The sequence below is a fragment of the Heliangelus exortis genome, chromosome 3 (assembly GCF_036169615.1).
Source record: "Heliangelus exortis chromosome 3, bHelExo1.hap1, whole genome shotgun sequence".
Classification (NCBI taxonomy): Eukaryota; Metazoa; Chordata; class Aves; order Apodiformes; family Trochilidae; genus Heliangelus; species Heliangelus exortis.
In genome coordinates this window covers 44,968,220-44,993,482 of record NC_092424.1, presented here as the reverse complement: position 1 = coordinate 44,993,482, position 25,263 = coordinate 44,968,220, and the positions used below count along the sequence as shown (strand labels likewise).

Genomic DNA, 25,263 nt, shown 5'->3' with positions numbered 1-25,263 from the left:
GAATACTTTCTCCTATCTTTGGAAGGTTCTCAACTTTAAACTTACAGCTGTCAGCTCAAGGCTACACTAACAGTATTTGGTCCATTTGATTTCAGGAACCAGCAGAAAACTGGTGAATTGTCAGTCATCAGTTATTCTTAGTTTTTAGCTTGAATAAAGTCTGGTCGCCTTTCTATTCTTCATGGAAAAGCCTATAGTGAGTATAGTTCTGAAATTACAAAGCAGTTTATTTGTTTGAATGTTGGTAATAGGGGATTCCCCTCTCTTTCTCCACCATTTCTACATGGCAAGTTCCATCCATTAACTTGACTTTCTTCTCAAGAGAATGAAAAGAACAGAAACAAAGTGGCACCCAAAGCTGCCTCATGGCTTCATCACAAATTATTCAGAATGGCCTTGTGTCCATGTAATTATTTCAAATGATTCTCCTAAAGTAATCAAGCATATTCCAACATGAGGCAGCTAGTGCTAATGTAAAGTGACTCTCCCTCATGTATGCAACAGCATCCACTGTGGCACAACAGTTTACACAAAGTTGTTTCTTAAATCTCACCCACTCACATGACCACTGTGCCTTCCTGTTTCAAGCACTACCTTTTGAAACCAGTACAGTCTTTATTACCCTCTGCCTAACGCCATCCTTAACCTCATTGTCCTGATTTGGGCCAGGAAAAGGGTCATTTTCTGTCTTGTAATTTTGCTTTCAGCGAAGCCTCTTGTAAGTAGCTGCACTTGCTGAAATTAACAGCAAGTTGCTCAGTCAGTGTCTGCTTCTGGGACTGATAACGCTCGATGTTTAGAGTTACTGATAGAGACTGGGATGCACAACCAAGGACACTGCTCAGTTCTGAGGAACATCTTGCCCTCCAGAAGGAGAAAAGGAGTAAAAAGGTCACACCTGCAAACCTCCTTTAGGGAGGAGTGGACAAGATAAATGGCCAAAACTGACCAGAGTATTCCATCCCATACACATCATATTCAGGATAAATTTGAGGGATCACAAGGGTCAACCTTTTCCCTTCCCTTCCTCCTCTTCTTTACCTATCCCTGTTTGCTTCAGCATTCTGGGAGGATTCCATCTGTTCGTCTGCCTGTGGTCATGATCCATGCCAGCCTGAATCTGTGTGTTCCTGCCTCCAGCTCCCAACTGCTGCTGACCCCAGGAGTCCAGCCTGGACTTTCCCAGGGCTGCCCTGCAGCCTCGGTGGTGACGTGAGAGGTACTGGGGGAAAGGGGCAGGGGGAAACATGGTAAACATGGTATCATTTTCCTGTATATTTGCATATATTTAGTAATTTTTCTTTTTATCATTACTGTTTCATTAAAACTGTGTAGTTTAGTTACCAACCCATAAGTCTCTCTCCCTTATTCTTTCTTCTTCCTTTATCAGGGAGAGGAGGGGGGTTAATAGAGAGCATCTGTCATTTGGTTTAATTGCCAGGCCAGCGTTAAACCCTGACACTGATGCAGCCAGCCTACGTGTGCAAGGTCAGTCTGGGTTTCTGCCAATGGCTTCCCAGCCATTTGTGTCAACCTTGACAGACTCAGTTTAAATTCTGACATGTGGCAGCTGTGGAAGGAGCCAAACACAATTAAGCAATGGCTGAATGCTTTGTGGGGAATGGTCCTAGACATCTGAACTACTAGGAAATGCACATTATCTGTAGGTGATGCCAACCCTGCAAGTCAAGCTCAAATTACAGCATTTCTAGGTAAACACAAGCTAATTTTGATCTCTGCTATCAGGGACCCCAATATCAGAGCAATTCTAACATTAGGGAAAATTGTGGAAGGTCCTCTGGGCCAGTGTCTCTTTTCCCATCATTAGCCCCTACCTAGGTCCTGCCTGCTGCCTCTGCCAGGCCTGGCACACAAACCAGCAGCCAAACACCTTCCTCTATCAACCCTTGTTTGCCAGGCAGGAGGTCTCTCACAGTGTAAACAACACACAGAGCCCAACCCAAGGTCACAACAAAGCAGAGGCACTGATTTACTCTGAAGTGACCCTACTGAAGTCATCAAAGAACCTAACCTTGGCAAATCCACTTCACAGAATTTCAGGACTCAAGTTTGCTAACTACCCCGACACAAAAACACACCCTTGTCACTAGTGAAGACCAACTTTAGCATTGCACAAGAAGAATCCTAAATGGTATGGGAGCAGTAGTAGTAAATGTATTGTTCTTCCCAGGGCAAAAATAAACAAAGTAAGAAAAGAAAAAAAAAAACAAAACAGGAAACTCCAAGTTACAACAGCTTTGCTTATTTGATCTGGGGCTATTTACATTTACAATAAGAAGCTTGTTTTCACTTGCATCATGAAAGTGCATTTTTCTCCCATCAGATTAGTAGATAAGCAAAAACCACAGATGCCATTTTTCTGTAAAAGCAGCCCATATTTTAGAAGATGGATATTTTCAGAGTATAAAATTATATTGTGTCAGATGTCTAGATTTTAAAGCCTGGAGAATAGAAGAGAGAGCACTCCTCATTATTTACAAATTAAAGCACTTTCTGTTTAGAGACTTTCTTCTTTCTTTGCTTTTTCTTCAGTTTTATTTTTCAGAGAACTTTCAATCTAATATTCAAACAGAAAACTATTTCCCAGCTTCTCAGCCTATTAATTGTCTTATTTTTTGAAAAAGATATATATGACACCTGTAGGCTTAAAAATGAAGTCTTTTTGATACCTATGAGAAGACTGTAAGTATTTGGAAGTACGTATACTTCAATTTAATATAATTTACTGAGCTAATGATTTTAATTTTTTATTTGCCATAATTATCAAGGTAGATATATTTAACTTATATTCTTACATTTGTTTACTAGGAAAATAAAACAACAGAATTCAGAATTTATATTAAAAATTTAGGAATTTAAAATGTTTGCATTTACTAACTTGCAGAAGTTTTTTTAAACCAAGTTCTATCATTTGTAATTACATTCAAGGAAACAAAGGACAGGGGGGAAAAAAAAGAAGAAAATGCAAATATTACTCTCAATCTTATGGCACCCATTTTTCCTGTTTAAAACACTCTTCAGCAGTGAAACTGAGCATGGAAGGAACACTCAGGTTCACACATTTGCAAAGTGTTGCATGCAATGCTGCAAAAAACTGAGAATTCCACATGAAAAGACTGAAAAAAAACCCAAAAAATCCTGAAGCCCACAGTTCCACCCAAGATGTCTTCAGAATAAGTGTGTGATGTTCCCAAGAGGCATCTAACATTGTGAGAAATACCCACTTCCATTCAGCTTTAGATTTTATTAGTAAGCCTCCAAACTCTTTGATAAGGGGTTTGACCAGACTGGCAGTGGCAGAAAAATACTTCAGGCACCATGGGTGGGCTTTGCTGGAGCATAAACAGAGAGGCAGGTTGCTCAAGGGTTAATCAAAGAAGAGCCCACAGAAGCTGTAAAAAGGAGATGAGCCACTTGCACAAAACTGTGTTAAGAAGGCTGGAAGGGCAGTAAATGAGCAAGTCCTGCAACGTAAGTGGCAGGTGAAAAAAGGAAGATACTTAGTGCACACTGGTAATCTAGAGACTACAGTAGGAATGGAATACTGAAATGGAGTTCAGGGCATGCATACCATCTCATATACAATGTTTTTAGTAAGGTGTAAAAGCAGAATCAGAAATGATTTAATCTTTGTACTGGTGAAAGGGAACCTCTGAGATGCGCCAATACCCTTTTCACAGGTACAACCACGACACCTGCCAGGTCACAAGGGCAGCAAGGCTGAGCTTTACTGAGACCAAAGCTGGCAGAGCCTTTGCCCATAAAGCCAGCCCAGTGTCTTTTTCCAGGACACAAGCATAGCCTTGGGGCCTCTGGACATGAGAACCACCATCCTGAGGTAATTGCAACACAGACACCATCACTACACAGTGAAGGTCTAAGTTGTGTGGTAAAAGGAGGGCACGCAGGTTGCTGATCTTTCTGTTTAAATCTGCCAAGGACCCAACACACAAATAATGCTGCAGAGTTACGAGCAGCAGTGAAGCAACATATTCCCAGCACAGGGAATGCCCCTTGCCTCCTCTACTAGGGTAGTTCAGCTCTCACACACTTCTTTGCATTTCCCAGCTGACTGTGAGCCTCCCAGAGGTTCAGGGCAAGATTATTCCATCAGAGTAACTGCTGGTATAAAATACAAGCACCTTCCCACAATGAGATTTCAAAGTGCTGTGGATTAAGTGCATCTGTGCCATCAAAACTCATACCCCATGCCATGAGGGCTGTTACTCCAACAAGCCAGACTGCTGCAGGCTGCCTGTGGGATGAGCCACCCTTCAAGAAGCACCCAAGAAGGGCTAAAGAGTTTACCCTGAGGTAAAACACCACAGTATGATCCATTATTAGATGGTAAGCCGTGGTATTGCCTTCATGTTTCTTCCCTTTCCTCACTAATTGACTTTTAAGGCTTTGTCAAGAGTTAGTATTTTTTTTCCATCTGTTTCTCTCTATTGTTTACATAGTTTATGTAATGGGGAAAAAGCACAAGTGCTGGAAAAAAGTCTCCAACTCAAGTGAAAACACACACCATTCTTGATTAACCCATGGTTCATCAAATCATAGAATAATTTGGGTTGGAAGGGATCTCTAAAGGTAATCTAGTCCAACCCCCCCTGCAGTAAACAGGGACTATTCATATAAGGAGACTATGGAGATGAACTGAATTTTCAATGTAAGACAAAAATGAGGTAGAATAAGAACATAATAATATACTGCACCCCTTTAGTTATGTTATACTCTGTAAAACTGCATTTATAATGATTGCTTAGAATATCATATCCCATACTCAAGTGTGTATACTTTGAAAGGGGAAGTTATATGGTAGGAAAACCAAAGCCCTGATAGAAGCAGCTTACAAAATAAACCTGACCTTTGATTTTGGTGGTTTTTTTCCATAATGAAGTTGAAAACAAAACTCCAACATCTCTTCCACCAATCTAAATCTACCAACAATAAGTAAAATAAACCTCAAAACCAAAGAGCTGGCTTGGCACAGGAGTGCCGAGTTTGGATGCTGCAGTATTTCTCGGCTTTGTGGGAGGTTCTTCAGCAAAGCAGCCTCTCACACTGGTCAAGTTTTTTGTTACAACTTTCTTTAAACAATGTGACCGAAGATTTTTTTAAATAAATAAATAAATGGGTGCAATGGCTACAGACACCTAGTTAAGCAGTCTGTTTCCCAAAAGTGCTGATGACCCAGGAGCTCCTATTCACTTCAAAGCATAGGATTTGGGGATGTTTGTTGCTTTAAGATTTATGGTCTCCCTACATTCTGAGAGATTCAAGAAATTACAGCTAGTAGCTCATCTCCATTAAAATTAGAAAGAAGTGCCAGACTGATTTGTGGCATCTATCCCAGAGGCCAACCCGTTCATGTCTTCACAGACCCTGGCAGAGGAATAACTAATGTGAAGAAATGAAGCTGACCAGGGAAAGCTCTGCCAAGGGGAAACAGGGCACTTCACTGCAAAACCCACAAGCTTACAGAACCAGTGGCAGCACATGAGAGATGAGATCTTTTTCTGCCTGCAGGCTAGTACTAAACAAACAAAATATTATCCAGCTCACTGCTCTAACTATACTCCTCTCAGTGAGCCAGCTTAATGAGATTTTGTAGAAACAGAATCACAAGCTGGGCAAAACAGTCCAAGACAGCATGTGGAAATTCATAGTTAAAAAAATACCATCAAGACCAAAAACCTTAATGCACATGAGGGAAGAACTCTCACAGTGTAACAAAACTATTGCACAGCCAGGATGACAGACCAAACATAGAAAACACTGACTGATGTCCACTAGGATTTAAAGTTTGACTGCCAGACCTGGAAAATAAATATGTTATTTCAAGCAAGGCAAGATTGCTCCCCAGTGCTTCCTGAAAATATAGCATATTTCACTTGTGAAATTTTTGGAGGGCTTTCTGTTCTTTTGAGGAAAAAAAGCAGCAACTGCGAAGGAAAAAGAGTCCATAAAAGGATGCCAGTGTTAGCAACCTGAGTGACAGACAGGAAGGAGATTTCCACAATTGGCATTTGGTGAATTGCAAGCTATAAAAACTGCTTGGAGATTGCTGGGTTGTCTGTGGTTTCTAGGCCAGTAGTTTAATTCTGTCTGTTACTAAAAGATTTTAGATTATTTAAAAGATTTATTTCAGAAATTCTTTGTATGTCATATCAAATCAGGAAAAGGGAACAAATCACTTCTTAGTCAGTTACATTTTCAGTGACTTCGTAACTAGAAAAGTGGCTTTGATAGCTCACATATCTTTGCATCTAACACTGGAAAAAAATAGTTACTATTGTAGCTACTGTTACAAACTCCCTTATATTTTGTCTAATTTAATTTGCACACAATGATTATTTTCTTTTCTTTTAAAACTGCCTACTCTTTATTATTATGCATAAATTACTGAAACATATATGCACTTATGCTGAAGTCACACCCTAGCAATCCAGGTCCTCAGTGCTAGTCTGTCTAAACTGGAGACAGAAAATCCTTTCCTACACCAAAAAAGCTTTCAGAGGAAAACATAGGTATTTCTGAAACCAAATTTATTCTCCTAATTCAAATAATTTCATACATCCATTGCAGGATGGTTTGCCTCCCTCCATTGCAGGGAGGTTTGCCCTTGCTCTTCACTCTGCACCAAGTCATATTGCAAGAACTGATGGAAATCTTGAGTGATACAAAACGAACTTTTAATTAAAAAAAAAAAAAAAAAAAAAAAAGGGGGGGAAAAATCATCTGCTTTCTTTGTTGTTCTGGAGCTGTTCAGCAATACTGCTCCATCCTGCTAAGCAATCCTTCCCCAAGGCATTGCCCAGGTGTACCAGTTGGATGAAGAGTATCATAAGTACAAGCATCACTGCTCCCTTCTGTCAAAACCAGCACCCTGGTGACCACACCAGCTTTGCTTAACCAATACTGAATACAAAGGCAGCTTTTGATACCTGCTTTCAAATTGTCTCTCTTGATGGGACTTTTCCATCTCCTTAGCTGTTCTGTTCTTGTTACAAACTGTCTTTCCAACAGTTCCCTAACTGGGAAAATTCAATTTCCAGCAATAGAAAACAATGGCATATGAAGAATCTGCTTTTGAGCTTCAGCAAGTTTGGTAGCTCACATACATTGCATTTCTCTGCCTGTAGAGACACTTAAACATTTTAAGGTGGCACTAGGGGAAAAGTCTCTCTAACTAATTTATGCATAGCACATTTGTTGTGAAATATATGTGGTTTTCATCTTCTATCAGCCTACATGTATATACTAGATTGATTGAAGACCAAAGTAGAAGCTGAAGGAACTTGATCTGTTTAGGAAGTTGTAACTGTTTAAATCATAAAAATTCCTTTGAAAAGTCATTCCACATACTTGCTCTATTCTATCTTTAAAAGGGAGGAGACCAGCTATCTTCGATATATACCTAAGAAATGTATCTGCATTGAGTTTTTAAAAGAATCTAGTTGATGCAACAAAGAAGATGAGGCACACCCTTCCTCATATTGTTATGGGGCTCTTGGGAGCAGGTACATCCCAACATTCCTATTTGATGTAACTTCTGGTTGGCTAAATTGGAAATTGAGATGTTCTAAGCACAGAACAAGTGAATACAAACAAAATGCCTCATATAAGATATTTCACAAAGAAACAGAGAGAAAAGTTGTAGACCAGTAGTAACTGCTTGAAGGTAATGTCCATAGCAGTGTTTGCTTTTTTTTCCCTGGAAAAGCTAAAGGCACCAGAAGGTTTAGACCATTAACATTTCTCCATCAGCAGTTTCTGGAAGCCTCTTTACTCTATACTCAACTAGAACTTGGGCAGGAGGCTTTTCTTCTTCTAAAGTCGTGGTATCCTGACAGCTTGCAAAGGCTATTTTACCTGCACACTTGAGAACTCCAGAGGCCACCAGAAAAAGTTAACAGCTACACACAGCTGGCAGCTCCTGGAATTCCCCAGTAGATGGCAACGTTGATCTGATTTTCACTGAGCAACACTTGGTGCCCACCCAGGGACCCACAAAGGATTTACCCACAACAGAATTTCCCCACTTTCAGCTTCAGGTACCTGCATGCCTCGGAGCCCACTTTCACTCCATGCATGTCTCTTTAGAATAAAGTTTACAGCTTGTTTCTATCTGCTGCCCAAGTCTCTTTGAATTAGGATTATTAATTGCCTTACTATATGTGTTTTTGTGTGTCACATATCCCCCCAAAAGCATCTTTACAGAAAGGATTTCAGCTACCTAGTATGCTAAACAGCAATGTGTTCTCAGAGATACAATAAAGGAAGGCAAAGAAAAGCCACAGGACTTAGCTTCTGAAAGAAAAGTACATTCAAAGCTTCAACAGAATAAAAAGTGCCTTTTTAACTGCATACTATTACAATCTCTGGCACTACAAAAGTATACTTATCATACTACTGCTGTACAAATGCGATGATGGCACTTGCAATCAAGGCAGATCAATGTTAGTTACCAGTAATGCTGGAACTAAATGAAGAAATTACCCTGGTGCTCTACCAATATAGACTGGCCAATTGGCACCTGGGCACTAAACACAGTCCCTGGACAACTGAACCATTTCACTACTTCTTGATCAGAAATTTTTAACCCCAGTGGTGTCACTTATCATATAATGGCATTATCTGATCCATCAGGGTTTGTTTCATCATACCTTGATCATCTTCCTCACTAAACACTGACTTGCTGTTTCTCCTTTCCTCTTTGCCATCTTTGATAGTCCCCTTCTGCCTCTGGTTGTTCCACGTATGGATAAATCAGTGTCAAAAAAGAGATGGTGCCAATGGATAGCTGGTGGTATGCCCATCTTTGCCAATACAGAATTCAGAGCCTGATAAAACACATGTAATTCATACGTTGATCTGAGCAGGTAAATTGTAATGAATAAATACTTCTAACTTTGCTACTGTCAAGCATTAATATAGGCTAGCAAACTCTTAAGTATGATGAACTAGTGTGAGCACCATGTTCCTAAGGCTTTTAGTAGCTGATTCATCATGCATACTCTAGATATGAAGCTTAGGGCTAACTTCAGTAGATAGCCAAAATTAAGCTGGAATGTACCTGTCCTTAACATACTTCTCCATACTCTGTATACTTTGAAAACCAAGAGCCTGCTTCTTGGCAGTAAAATGGAGCAGAACTTGTAGATATTTATTAATAAGTTAACCCAGCAAACACACTCCTCTGTGCTGCAGAACAGAACTGTAACACACCCAAAATCCTGCAGGATCCTTGACCAGCAAACCACAAAAATGTCCTCCAACACAACCTATAGATCCTGCTGAAATGCAAGGGTTTTTTTTCTTTTGTGCCACGTGTGACGCAATCAGCATATCAGGGACATGCATATCAAGTAGGCAGATGTGACTCAGGACCTGCAGGACACAGGCAAGATCCAGAGGTCCAGAGGGATGACAGCCTGTGGCAGCACAACAGCTCTGGTGTCTCACAGGTAGGCAGAGCTTGCCCAAAGTTTGTCTACAAAAAGAGAACTGTTGATTGAGTGTCTCTTGCACATTTTGAAAAACAGAATTTTACTGGGATATCAAGGAATCAAAGCCTTTACTAGAACACAGAAGAAAAGTGCAAGCTTTAAAAAATATTTCAATAATATTTAGGCTACTAGGTGAACTATACTACTCTGGAAGAGCCAGACTACCTGACTGAGCAAGGTAGCTGTCAGACTTTCTCCAAGCAGTAGAAAATGACAAGCACTTCAAGTGCAGATTCAGGATAAGCCCGACATGCTCTCATTTTTGAGGTCTGGACTGAAACGAGTGGTTTAAGGGCATAAGCACAAAACAGGACAGCTTTTTGTCCTGCACTGACCTGTGCTCACAGCTCTGGTTTGAAGCACTGAAGTACTCACATACCAGACACAGGAAAATCTGATGCAGTTTAGTGAATTCTACCTGTGACAGGTTTTTTGTTGGTTTATTTTAAACTATCAAGAATTCAGCATCCAGATTTGGCTAAGCCTGAAACTTTCCAGGGCTCAAATTCTGAAGTGTCATTCCCAAAATGGACACTTCAGAAATCAATCCTCTCATCCCAAATCATATAAGCCATAGCTTTTAAGGCAATACAAGCTCAATGGTCAAGGGGAAACACAAACCAGTTAAGAACATGAACATTCACTTTCCCCTTGGAAATTATATTTGAGGTGAAGTCTAAACACATCTTTTTCTCATGAGGCTGACAATTGCAAAAGGAATAATCACCACCTTACAGAAATATCAGGAATTACTGAAAATATTCCTGTGTAACTTGACTTCTCTCTTTCTCTCACTGGTACAATTTGCTGTTATTAAACCCCAAGAATAACAGTGATTGATTTTGAAAGTCAGCAAATATCTTATTTGTATCTAAGCACCAAAATGGAGCAGATGTGAAAAAAGTGAAAAGACAGTAAAATTAAAATTACTAGATATAAAAAGAATATTTTTATTTTTGTTTAAAATAAACACAAGCAAAAAAGCACTACTACCTCCTCCTGCTTATTTGGAAAATTCTTCTCTGGCTAAACATCAAAGCAGTGCTCAAGAGACACACAGCTCAGAGTGAGAAGAATCCTACTTGCATTGTAAGTAATCCTTTGCTACCAAGGACACGGGCAAACATGAGTAAACCTGGTGGCTCCCACCCTGCAGAAAGGCCTGCGGGCACCCACTGCTTTGAGGAGAGACAAGGTGGCCTTGGCACCCACCTCCCAGCCCTTACCCTCCGAGTATGAGGCAGCGAGAGTGCTCAGAGAGAAGAAATACACAGATAACAACTTATGGCATTGACAGCATTTAGTAAGATAGAGGAGAGGGCTAAAGAGAGAAACTTAAACTCAGCAGTGATAAATCCACCCATGCTTGTTCTCGTCTCACTTTCAAATGCAGGATTTGAAGGATACTGAGCAAGGAAAGCAAACATTTACAGTCCTGTCAAAAGCAGCAAAGGGAACAAGCACCCTTTAGGCTGTGGAACATACTCCCACACTGAGTTAACACTGAATGGCACAGGGTCCTCAAAAGGGATGAGGCTGACAGATGGTGCAGGTGGTCATATTCTCCAGAGGCAAGATGATGCTACTGAGACCTGTGTGGACAGTAAAATATTAATGAGAGAAAAATGGAACTGTGCCATGAGCTGAGGTACTTTATTGTTGTGCCACGTCCCTAAGCTTCTGTCTACTCTTCTTCGTGTCAGCCCTATTTTTTCTTTTTCCCCACCTCCATCTTGTGGCAGACAACCTCATTTGCTTCTTCCCAGCAGCACCATTCTGAGATTATTCAGTGAGCTTCCTGGCACTCTGTTCACATCTTTAATGTACAGTGGACACTGACATACAGAACAGACATAAAGATTAACTTAGATGAATAGACAGTTTTGATTCTGTAGCTATTCACCTGCTGCCTACCAACACAATTCTGAAGTTCAAAGGGGTTTAAAGTTAGTGCAGCAAAAACACAGAAAGCCAAACAAATAGCTCAAACCACCATGAGGAAACTTTCTGGAACAAGGCAGTCTAAGACTCTTTTTAAGCTCATGCAACTGAACTCTCCACCTGCAATGCACAAGGTTTTGTATGCAGTGTATCTTTTACTGTGTGCAATATATTTTCTGCTGTAAGTTTCCATACCTTCTGCAGCACCAGCTGAGAGCAATTCAGCCTTGAGACAGTTGAGCAACAAGTCAAGGCATAGTCACTGGAAGAAAAAGTAATAACTTAAGTAACACAAAGATGGCATCACACTAAGGTGAGCTGTACTGTGCAGCAGCCTGGCATGTACACCAGGAAAATGAGAAAAACCATTCAACAGATGAATAAACAAATACATTTGCTAGTGTGCCTGTCCTTCCTTCATGTGATCCAAATTTGGCCCCAAGTAAACACAGCTGCTAAGAAGTCACCCCAAATGTACTGTTAAATTGAAGTACTAACCTGTCCATGTGCATGCTAATGTTCAGATCTAGTTAGACATATATCAGATTATTTGCCTGCTGTACATATGATACTGTGTTGAACCCACACAAATCCAACACTACCTTGTGTCAATATTGCTCCAGTCTTCTCTGTTAGGTGATGAATTGTCTACCTTTCCTAAAGAATTTAAACAAAGCCTTATAAAAATACATACTATAGCCTTAATGTCAGTATTTTATCATTTTTCTCATGCACAAAACCAGGTGAAAGCAAGAGGCATTCATTTACTGTAAAAGGCAACACTTGGCATTGCTCCTTCTAGGTTTTAGGCATTCAACAACAAATCAGACACCAACCCGCACACCAATAGTGCTTGACAGAGCCTGGGACTTAAGTGCTAAAGATTTGCCCACTCGTGTTGACATTTTTCCTAGCCAGGCTGTAGGAAAGGGGGTGTGGGGGATAATTTTAAAAAGCTCCAAAAGTAACGAAGTATCCAAGAAGAATCTCTCACATTTACGTTCAGATGTTTCATTAAAAATTAGCGTAGCGAATTAACTATTGATTTCGCCTGCCTGACTTCTCTTATAAGCAAAAGCATTTCACTGTCACCTATCCAGTGAAAAAGTCTTACAAAGGGGCAAACTTGGAGTAACAGGCTAGTAGTAGTCACTGCATTCACTTTCTCTGACTGAAAGAGTTCAAACCTGTAGCTCTCTACCTTCCAAGAGAGAAATCTAACAACCAGGTTGTTGACTACCATGAGGATATTTTACTTCTTTTCTGAGCCTACTAGGTGAGGAAAAGATGATGATAAGGCTATACCTCCCAAAAGGCACTGCCTTGGGTTAGTTAGTGCAGGGGTGTTATGGAAGCAGGAGGGCCATAGGTGGCTCCTGTGAGAAGCCACAGCTCCTCCAGTTCCAATTCCTCCCTGTCTCTGGCCAAGGCTGAGCAGATATAGGAAGCTGGATGCACCTCTGAGAGTAACATTCAAGAAAGGGAAAACAAAACTGCAAAAGAAGACCTGCAGAGAGGAAGAGATGAGAGCAATGCCAGAGCAAAGACACCAAGATCGGGGAGGAAGGAGAGCGAGAAGGTGCCCAAGCAGAAATTTCCTTGTAGCCCATGGTGAGATGGCAGCTGTGCCCCTGCAACCCATGGAGGAGAATGGTGGAGCAGTCCCTGAAGGACCAGAGTGGGGCAGACATAAGGGATTATGGTGGGCAGACATGGAGCTCCTGCTGGTTTCATAGATGGGCAGGTGTGAAGCTACAGCCTGTGCAGGATCATGGAGAGGGGCAGATGTGGATCTGCAGCCGTGTAGGACCCCGTGACAGATAGAGGAGGTGACTGCTCCCGCAGCAGACTCTGTGTGCAGCCCGGGTGGGAGCAGTTCCTGAGGGACTGCACCTGTGGGAGGGAATAGTGTCCCAGGGGTTCCTGAAGGACTCTGCCATGCGAGGGACCCTGTGTAGGTGTGGAGGAAGAATGTGAGGAGTCCTCCCCCTGAGGAGGAAGGAGCAGCAGAAACAGCGTGTGGGGAACTGACCCTAAACCCCCCCTGCCCCTCCCTGTGCCCTTAGGGGGAGGCAGCAGGGAAGGGATCCGGGACTGGAGAGAAGGGAGGGGTGTGGGGAAAGGTATTAAGATCTGGCCATGTTTTTCTCTTTCTCCTGATAGATTGAACTAAATTCTTTTCTTCCCAAGTTGAGTCTGTCCAGTTTTGCCCATTACCATAATGTGGAAGTGAAAATCTCCCTGTCCTTGTCTCAACTGATGAACATCTAAGTGGATTTTCTCCCCCCTGTCCCATGGTGAGGGGGGGGGGGGACTGAGCAGAGTCCTGGTTGATACCAGCTGGGCCTAAACTTGCTTCTTTTGTTTCAAGACAAAAAACAAACAAAAACATTTACTGCTCACAGACAAGCAATAAAGTTGCCCTTCAAGCAACTGTTCAAACTGTGCAGAGGCTGAGTCACACAGTCTTGGTGTGTTCCCTTCTCACACACAGACTCCCCTACAGATGAAACACAAGAATCCAAGCGCTCAGGAATTAAAAGCTCAGGTTTGCCAGCCTTTTACTGGGGGACATTGTCCATATCAACAGGCAGCCCAATAGGCTCCACAATTATCTGGCTTCAGGTACTTTCCAGGCACCAGTGCAGGGAGCTGCTGTACAGCCCATCATGGCAAGGCATAATGAAGTCCTAGAAACACAGCTTGGCTGCGTGAGGAAGAGAAAATCCTAAGCTGTAAGTGATGCTGAGATAACTTAGAAAAAGGCCATATGAGTACATAAACAAGGGAGGATGCTTTAATTACCTCAAACGTCACTTTTTTGTGCTTTGCCCCACAAACAATGCTTCGGGTCTTCATGACTTCCCTAGGGTCCTCTTCTCACAAAAGAAAAAGTGAGCATGGGCCTTCCTCCTACCTTCTCAAAGAAATGGCCCCATGTGTGTCACCTCGTCTGCCCCAGCAGCTCTGGCACAGCAGGACTGTCCGGGTGCCAGCACAGAGCTGAGGGGAGGCACTGGGTCTGCCTCTAGAGCCAGTTTGTCACTTACTACCTGAGCCAACCACAGGAGGAGCTGGGTCAAACCCTTTGCTGTGGGATTTCACAGGGGTTTACCAGCACCCTCAACTCAACCTCTGCTTCTGCCAGCTCCAGCCATAACAGCCTCCAGTTATCACTCTTCCTGGCTGAGATTTTCCATCCCTTCAGCCTGGCTCTGACCTAAATCTCCATCATTTTCCCAGGCATCTGAGGCGAGATCACTTTCCCCAGAACTGTTGCCTCCAGCTCTTGCCTGTGAGCATTAACTCTCACCAGATGCATGAGAGGCTGACAGACAACACTGATAGTGTAGGCAAAGCTGTTCCTGCAACCACTCTCTACCTCCTTGACCCACAAGATAGCCATGGCTGCTAGCAGAGATCTGCTCCATGCTTCAAGTCCTCAGGAATAAAACAAAACAAAGCAAAACACCAAAACTAAAACCAAACAAAAACAAAAAAACCAAAAAATACCACAAACCCCAAACAAAACAAGCCCACAATGAAATTCAAATTGATAAGAGTGGGTGCAGAGTAACAGACAGCCTTTTTATTACATCATTTGATTAAATATAGAAATATATATATTTTTAGCTGTTACTGGACACAGAAATGCTTCAAGTTAAATGCCAAATTATTGCTGGCAAAGCACATAGACCTTACAACAGAAACCGTAAGTTACACTAGTAATATATTTTTTACATCTCATATAAACTCTAGCATTAGGAGGGTTGGACCAAATGATCCTTGAGGTCCCTTCCAACCCGACATTCTATGATTCTATGGCTTTATTCTCAAATTTGTCTCTTGAGGTTAAACTCCTTTTTCAGTGAAATTTCAAAGATATATATTTTCACCCGATGCATGCACACGCCTGGAACAGAGTATCATCTCCTCTGGAGGTAGTTTAATAGTCAATAAAATAGCACCAGGATCTAGAAGACATCATGCAGTCCTAAATACACAAAATATTTTACCCACTTACACTTTAATCCAGATTAGACTATATCCAGTCAATGCTGCAGCACAAATATTTGGCAATAACCACAGCCAACTGCCACGTATTAGGCAGAAAAAAGAGCTCTTCATCTCATGTAAATTTAATGTCAGAATATATTATCTGTGACTACACTTCACAACTCAGCATGGCTTTGTGCGAAAGATAAAATGCTCTGATTTACAGCTCTATAAATGTTTGCTAAATGCCTTAATTATCCTCTCCTCTTTCAAAGTGGCACTTTATTATTAGCTTACAGAGGGTGCTATGAAAGGCAGGTGGTTTTTGCTTAATTCCTTACTGCCACCTTAAAAATCTATATTTTACTAATATTCCTTTGAATAAGAGCATCTGCTTTACCTCAGGATTCAGTGATGAACAGCCGCATTCAGCTCCTTGTTACTATGGCAATATCACGTAGGAGGTACAGAAACAGACTGATGCTTTTATCTTCTCCCTTTGTACTCAGAATATACTCTCTTCCAACCTTTATTTTTGATCAAAACATTCACAAAGGGAGATGTGAAACCTTCAGAAAAATCAAAACAAAGATTATTTTATTAACTTTGCTGTTATATTAACTGAGGATAAATTGCAGGGCTTTGAGAGAAATATAAATACCAAAGATCTTCAGATACAATCTCACAAACAAAGTATTTTCTTTTTTTATTTATTTTTTTTCCTCCATGAAAAGAAAGGTGCTAGTAATCCCCTGTGCTCACTTCAAGCCAAACAGAATCCTTTGCTGCTTGGCAGTACCCAATCAATATCAAAAACAAGGATCACTCATGCAAATTGCTGTTTCCCCTGGAAACAACTGAAACAGTCAACGCAGGCACATTTGTGAATGTCAGGTGGGATAAAATCCTCCTTTAAGTGACTACATCCAGGAGGCAATGGAAACAGGCTGCTGCCCTCCCTTCCCCCACCCCTCCCACTCCCATTCCCACCCGCACCCGTGCCACGGCAAAAAAAAAAAAAAAAAAAAAAAGGGAGATGCACTGCAAATTCTTCAGGTGGCCAGTGCAATAGGAATAAAGTATTTGGTCTTCCTGGGTGTGATCCATACTTCGAGTAAAACATTTCATTTGCATCTATTGACACAGCCACTTGCTCTCCCTGGTTGTACCTGTCAAAGCAAAACAGATGAGCAAAGCTCTCCAAGCCCAGCCATTCGAGCTCGCAGGATGCCACAGCTTAGGGAGGAGGCACGTTAAGCAGCTCAGGCAGCTGAGCCCCAAAGGGAATCTTTGCCACAGCTGGGGATCAGCCAGTGGTGGCACAGCTGTCTGCAACCAGGTTTGCTGTGCTTCTGTTCTGCTTACAATCCTATTCATCTACCAGAGATTGGCAATATTCTCACTGCAAATTTATTTGTAGATCCATCATCCTGAATTTAGGAAAAAGAAAGGAAAAACCTGGGATTCTTTCCACCAAAAGTATCAACCATTCCAACTCAGATATCCTAAAACATACCATCCTTAACTTGATATACTACATTTCTTCAGTTACTCATTCAGGTGAGAGCATCATTTGGCAGATGACAATTTGCAGTCCACGATTCTACCTCCACTTCATAACTGTCCTAGACAACCCATTTTTCTTTCTCATTTGCCCCAACTAGTCTTTAGTTTTGACAACACATTCTTAATGTATGTTCCTGCGGCTTTCAGCATTTTTAACTAATTTGCCTCTACAGTGAAGTTAGAGATTCCCAATTACCAGATACCAGCCTATGGGCCACTGTCTTACACCTTCAGAAATTTCATTAAACCCTTAGCTGTAACCTGCAGATTCCAAGAAACCCACAGGTCACACTCCTGCTGATATCCAAACCAGAATTTTCTGTAAATAAATGCACACACACACACAAAAAAAAAAACAAACCACAACCAGACAAAAACACCAAAAAAACCCCCCAAAACACTACCTACAGGCAGCATAAGAACTTCAAAAGAAGAAAAAAAGAAAAAAAAATTACACCCCAACAGTAAAATGTCTGATTGGCACACAACATTAGCAATAAAGATACAAATGCCATTACTTACACCATAAACTTGATAAGCATGCCAGGAACCAAAAAACAATCCAAAAGGCATTGTAAACATGAATTCAGTATTTGTAATTTCACTGTTATCGGCCCCTACAATATTGCCAGTTTCAAATTAAAGCTGTCATGGTGATCAATAACAGCATCTGCTCAGGCTATTTCACATTTTGACAGAAGCTTATTGTAAGCTCAGTGGGAAAAATTAAGAAGCCATGAGATTGAAAGTGGTGGATTAATATTTTCCTTCTGTTTGTAATTTAAAGGAATCACTTACTAGGGGTATCTTGTGCATTATCCTATGGGTACATTTGCCAAGTCAAACTATTTCTGCCCTGAGGTGACCTCCATCAAGCCTGCACACAACATTTTCCTCAAAGTTAAAAGCAGCTCGGTGCCTGCCTATGAATCTGAAAAAAACCAACAACAACAACAACCAACCATTGTCCATAGAACAAATGGGCCAATACAGTGACCAGTACAAAATATCTTTGTAACAAGTACTTAACGCCAGAGCATCATAGTGTTCCTTTCTAATGACGTTTATACAGATCATTTGTGCCTGCCCCTAGGAGATTTCAGTCATTGCAAACCAATGCAAAGAAGGCAAGTTTAGCATGGTTTTAGCCCACTCCGTTAGAGTCATGAAACTCACTCTCAAGATCAGTTCAGCACTCCACATGGTGATAAAAAAATAAATCCTAATGACATACAGTCCTGCACAACAATCTTCCAGAAACATTTATTCAAATGCTTAAGTCTTTTTCTCTTTGCTTTGGAGCTTTGTACTGCAGGGGTGAAGGAGGAAAAGGGGAGATGGGTTTAGCTTGAAGTCAGGAACTACGTGAGAAGTTGTAACCGTGGTTGCCACAGGAAAACAAGCAAACAAAACAAAAAAAATTAAAAGGTGAGGGGAAGAGAGATGGACTATCGTTATGAGCGTCTGTTAAACTGGCTGGGTTTCTTCCAGGGCCTTCAGATACCAAGCAGTAAGTAAATAAAAATATTTTTGAAGCACACAACTATTATATTGACTGTGTTTTAACCCAACCAAAGAAACAAAAACCAACCAAACAACAGGAAAGCAACCCCGGGAGTTGGTACTGAGCACTGTTACCTGTTTCCTGCAAGGACATTAGTGACCGCCCAGAGCCGGGGACACGCACCCTTTGGGCAGCGCTGCGGGGCGGCTGCCATCAGAGCAGGGACAAACGAGCTCCCAACATCTATCGGGCACTTTCGCCTCCAGCCCCCGGGCTGGGCATTCGTAGGGGCAGTGGGAGCGATACAGCTCCCTTTTCCCCCCTCTACCCCCGGCAGGAGGAGGAGGAGCAGCCCCCCGCCCCAGGGTACCCCGCCTGCGCGCCCGCTCAGCAACCTACCCCAGCCTGGGATCCAGCCCCTCCTGACGCCTCATAACTACTTTTTCTGCAAATTGCAATCAGGTGCTTCACACACCTGATTACCTTTTCTTGATGATTTTTTTTTTCCTGGTCAAACTTCCGTTTTAGTCGTAAATTGGCTCTGTGAGTTTTTAATTCATAGCATCGGGAGTTTTGTCGCTTATTGTTGTTCTCGCTTGGGTTTTGCTATCCCGAAAATGCTGCAAATCATTTCCTGTCCCCTCACCATGTGACTTACCTGATCAGCTGTTGGCATTACACCCATGGGTCAAACTCAGCCAGCCAGAACGTTTAAAAAAATAAATTGGATTATCACAGATTACTACAATTTGTTTTCTTCTATGCTAATTGCCAAGACACTAATAGCTTTCATGTTAACTTTTATGCTTAATTAGGAATTTTCTTTTTCTCTTCATTTAATGCTCAGCTTTTACCAGTGCTTAAAATAATCAGTGAAAACATCACATTCCTTTAGTCAGAGTGCTGGACCAGTGGACCCTCGCTCAACACTTCATTTAACCACAATGAGAAACTGATTTGGGTAGTGGGAATCATTCTTAAAGATTTTACACACAGAGCACTTCCACACAAGATATAAACCCTCACTGTAAGAACGATCTATGGTCAGTAATTGGAGACACTTAGCTGTGAAACAGAGACTAGAAGGTTTTGATATCTTCAGTTTTATAAAAACAAAACAATCAAGAAAACTTCAAGCTGTTCCAGAGCTCTTGAGCCTCCATCATGCTCTGCAAAGAAGGAGGGAAATATTTGAAATAATATTCTTAAACAAAAACCTAAAGCAAAACAAAAAAACCCCAAAACTTTTAACAATCCTTTCAGTAAAATTAAAAGGGGTTAAAAGTTTTTATTTCATTGTGCACTCATCTTACTGTTATCACTGGGAACAAGCTTCTTCCAGAGAAAGACAGGTGGAGGTCAGCAGGAGCCATTTCCTGGGCCAGTTTTGTTCAATGTTTTCCACAATGGTTGCTTGGTAGAACAGAATGCCAAGGTGGATGATGGTATGATTTCTGTGGAGAACAGGATCAGATTCAAAATCATGCAGATAAATTGATAATACCATCTGAAAAGGATGTTGTTTAGGAAAAAGAAACATACAAACCCAAAGCGGATGGCGGTGGTGTGATCTGACTGGAAAACATGTTCCAACGAAGCTCCTCACACCCACCACATCCCTTTGCTGGCTTGCTTCTGAAGCTGGGCAGAGATGCAGTCCAGAGACATCAGCTGAGCAGCCCTGCTACAGGCATACAGTCAGTCAGTCTCACTACATTTTCCCCATATTCTCAACACTTAGAGCATCTATGAATAACAAACTATCAATGCTAATTTTAAGACACTATGGCTTCAGGTTTTCCTCCCTGGAAAGGGAAAAGAATCATTCATGTCTACCCTGGAGGCCCTGTACTGAGGTGCAGAAACTTTTGTGCTGCTGGATCTGAGCAGAAAAGGCGGGTCATCAGCACAGCTGCAGGCTTCTCCTTACACAGCTGCCAGCTGGGCCCTGGCACAGCACTGAGACTGGTAGCTGCAAAAACAGCTTTTTTCTCTTAAAGGAAGTATCCAAGTCAAACCTTCTCAAAAGCTCTTCCTCTCTTCACAAAACCACCAGTTAGAAAGGGCCTTTCTTAAGATAGAAAACAGAGTATGCTTTTAAGTGCATCTCAAAAACAACCCACAAAACCAAAGAAACCACCTCACAACTGGCAAAAGTCAATGCTCAGGACAGACACTGCTGAAGACTCCTCTCAGGGAGCTGCCCCTTGAGGCTGGCATTGCCCCTGCTCCAGGTGGGCTCCATTGGGCAGGGCTGAGGGAGGCAGATTGGGGATGATTGCTCAGAGGGAACACCATTTGTCTGGGCTGCACAAGTGTTCTGCTGAGGAAGAACATGCAAGAACATGACCAATGACCCCAGGGATCAGCACTGGGCCCAGTCCTATTCAACATCTTTATTGACCACACGGATGAGGGGATTGAGTGTACCCTTTATAAATTTGTGGATGACACCAAACTGGGGGGGAGCATCAATCTGCTGGAGGGTAGAAAGATGCTGCAGAGGGACCTGGAAAAGCTGGGTCAAGGCCAACAGTATGAAGTTAAACAAGACCAAGTGCAGGGTCCTACATTTTTGCCACAATAACCCCATGCAGCACTACAGACTGTAGTAAGAGTGGCTGGAGAGCAGCCTGGCAGAGAGGGACCTGGTAGTCTGGATTGACAGGAAGCTGAACATGAGCCAGCAGTGTGCCCAGGTAGCCAAGAAGGCCAATGGCACCCTGGCCTGTGTCAGGAACAGCGTGGCCAGCAGGATATGGGAAGTGATTCTGCCCCTGTACTCAGCGCTGGCGAGGCCACACTTCAAGTACGGGTTATAGTTCTGGGCCCCTCACTTCAAGAAGGATATTGAGGATATTGAGGATATTGAGGTACTGGAGTGGGTCCAGAGGAGAGCAATGGGGCTGGTGAAGGGACTAGGGGTAAAGTCTTATATGGAGAGGCTCAGGGAGCTGGGTCTGTTTAGCCTTGAGAAGAAGAGACTCAAGCGGGACCTTATCACTCTCTCCAGCTACCTGAAGGAACGTGTATTCAGGTGGGGGTCAGGCTCTTCTCCCAGGCAACTAGTGATGGAACAAGAAGGCATGGCCTGAAGCTGAGCCAGGGGAGGCTTAGGTTGGATATCAGAAAGCACTTCCTGATGGAGAGGGTGATTAGGCATTGGAATGGACTGCCTAGGGAAGTGATGGAGTCACCATCTCTGGAGGTGTTTAAGCAAAGGCTGGCTGTGGCACTTAGTGCCATGGTTTAGCCAATGTGGTAGTGTTATGTCATAGGCTGGACTTGATTATCTCAGAGGTCTTTTCCAGCCTCAGTAATTCTGTGAGTCTGTGTGGAAGCTCATTGGCAACATCCCTGAGAAAAAAGACAGTACTGATTGTGTCATTGGAGTGGGGAAGTTGAGACTGAAGCTGGAACCCAAGAGCAAACCCAGCCATGCACAGGGCTGGGGTTGTTCAGTTAGAGAAATATGGGCTATGCTTCCAGGCTTGCTCAGAAACAGCAGTAAGGCTGACATCATTTGTTACCTACCTTAAAAATAAAACAAAAATATTACCCAAAGAGAGAAAGAGAAGACACACAGAATATATGGGGGAGGGGGTGGGTTTATTCTTGTTCCACCATAAATCATACTGTTGTGTTTGGAGGAATAAGGGAAGCCAGCTGCTCTGAAGCAAGTATCGATTATTTTAAGCGTTCATGGCACCAGCTGTTCATAACTCTCTTTCAGCAGCTAAAAAGGCTATGAATGGGAGGCTTAGGCTGGGACTACTTGAGGATGGGTAATATATTGTAAAAAGCAAATGCAGTTATTTCCAAGCTGCTTGTTGGTTCTTATGGCAATAGCAGATCTATGCCACCTGAAAAGTATTCCTGAACACATCTAATCTGTTTGCCAGTACATAAGAATCATCTTTAATTATGTCAATACTTACACTGGGGTGTGCTGGCAGCTCCACAGGCTGAGGGTGGAGCCAGAAGCAGCCCTACTCACTCCAGGGAAGTTCCCCTCATGAGCCCATGCAAGGCAGAGGGACAGGAGATGCTGCTTCACAGCACTCTGACTGCATTTTCCAGTTCTGCTAGTAGCACCCTGCTCTGAACCCATGGCTCAGGTGAGGCAGGCTGACTGGGGAGTGGTGAGATGGACTGCAGTGATGGGCTGGGGGGTAATGTGGTGGGAAGTTTTGGTTCTCTGCACTTTAGAGGGCTCTGACTCCTTCAGCAAGAAAGGGAACCATGATTAGTCTATGGTGTGATGCCTGTTGGCATATAGTTAAATAATGAATCTTCGATAGCAGTAGTGATGCTGCACAAAGACAAATACAATTGCTTATTTGAGGGTTTGCACTTCTGTCAGAATTTCTCCTGTGAAGCCTGCCACTCAGCTCAAACATCTATTATACCACATATTAATGAAATGAATAAGCAGCTTTATTATGTTTACCTACAATATTTGGGTACTAGAACCCATCAGTTCTCATTTCAATGGAAAAAATACTGAGAGATATGCTACATGCAAAATTAGCAGGAACTGATCTCTGCCTTTTCTATTATCATTTGTAAGATTTATGGGCATTTCAGATGAAAGTATTCAGAACACTAGAGGCATAATTTATCAGTAGAAGAGAGCAGAAAGGATACTGACTGCTGAAAACAATGATGCTAATATTTTAGTGAAGGAGGTAATGTTCCAAACAGACACGAGTTACAGGATTACAGAGTCCCGTGGCACCAACATCCAGCCCACTATCAGGACTGGATATCCTGATCTCAGGATGAGCCCATCTCAGGCCCACTTCCAATTATCATGTACAGGGAATTACCTAACGCAAAAGATCTTACCAGCTTCATCTTTGGGTAGCTTTGGTCAAATTAATTCTTCAGAAAAAAAATCTACCAGGTCATTTCCCAAGTTCTCAAATTCTTTTTAGCATACTTTGAGCAGGTTCCTTCTTTGTGAAACTTGGCAGTCCCTGACATTCCTGCCTTCCCCTTCCCCCCACCAGTCATGCTGAACTTGTTGCCGTTGTGCATTCAAATTTATTGAATTTTCTGCCTCATTTCAGGCTTGAACAAAGCAACTTTCAGCTTCACAATTAAGCTTTGTGATACTTCAGCTTTTAATGAGCAAATCACTTTTCATTGCAATTTGAGATACTGATAACAGTCGATGTGAAAGCATGGAGCTGTTTTAAAGAACGAGATTTGGAAGAGTCCAACATACTCCTTTATAAACCTGACAAAACAGATGCATAGAGGAAAGCTCAACTAATATTGGTTTCCTCATTGTTAGGAGAAAAAAACAAAACAAACCAACCAACCAAACAAACAAAAAAAAAAAAAAAAAAGCCCCCAGGCATCTGTGCATGACATCAATCCAACATAAATGAAAATGCTTGAAAATATTACTGACCATTGATGAATATGGTAGAACTACATGCAGATTCAGTTGAAATGATAGGAAGACACGTGTTGCATAGCTAGCACTGCAGCTGACTCTCTACCTTTGCTTAAATGAAACAGAATTATTGTACATACATTCTCTGGCCTTTGAGCATAGCTATTTCACACCTATACTGTTCATTATTTTTTCAATGGCTGCATTGATGTATTTAATAAATAAATATTTTCTCAAAGCATCTTTCCTTTTATTCCTGAATTTTCAGAGGGAAAAGATTGGAAAAGCTGCTTGAACAAACCTGGAAAAACACAAAACATTGTACAAAATGTAGCACAGCATTGCGCTACCCAACTAATCTATAGAAAGGTTTTATCTCCCGTTACATCCTGTTGATGCAATAGTCAACACAGACATCACTCGGTGTTAACAACTGACATCTACATGAAATGTGCAATTCCCAGTTGGTGGCACTAAACTGTGTTGTATGTGCAAACAATTCATTTGCAAAATGTTTACCATACCATAGTAAATATTTAGGTTTTACTTCTGTTCTGAGAAGTTGGATACCAACGGGAGAGGCAGTAAGTGGCCGAGGCAACAACTGTAAGCCTGTTGAGATTTAGCTTTTCGTTTCCACCAGTAATTTTTGTACACTTAGCCTCTCCTGCCCCCTTCGCCCCCTTCCCAACATACAGAGCCCTGATAGCATCAGGCACGGCTAGAGCCCGGAGGAGGGGAACGCTGCTGCGCGTCCCCGGGGTGAGGGGTCGGGGACCCACAGCGGGGCGCTGACAAAGGCTGTGCCCAGTCTTTCTCCACCTCGCACGGTGACAGCAGCTGGGAAGGTCCATGTGTCCCAACCACTGCCTGGAAGAGTAGGAATCACGCATTCCGCGCACAGACCCAGCCTCTCCTCTCTCCTTCACCGGCGCAGACGCGGCCCCGGGCGAAAGGGAGCGGAGCAGCCTCTGCCTACCCCCGTCCTCCCATTGTCTGGGGCTGTCCCCGGGGGCCTGCTCCCTGCCTACACGGCACGGTGCCCGCCATCCGCCCTGGCAGGAACGACCTCGGACCCGCTTGCCCGTTCTCCCACCTGCCGCCGCCCCACCGGGTCGTTCCTCTCGCTGAATCCCCGGCGCTGCCCTGCTTTGAGAAGGCATAGTCCGGTTCCAGCAGGTCAGGGTTTTGATTGAAGCCGCGGTGTCGATGACTGCATCACTAGCCATCCTAAACAAGCATTTGCTCTACACACGCTCTCCGTACAGCTGTCACCCGCCATCCTTATCTTGAGTCCATCCAGACAGCAAACACACACA

The 25,263-nt window shown here is 42.6% G+C and overlaps 1 protein-coding gene across 2 annotated transcripts in view; it reads left to right on the top strand.

Annotated features, from left to right (window-relative positions):
• MALL (mal, T cell differentiation protein like) overlaps positions 1-25,263 on the top strand; it is a 373,008-nt gene that overhangs the window by 299,668 nt on the left and 48,077 nt on the right. The gene's annotated exons all lie outside the window — the stretch shown is intronic.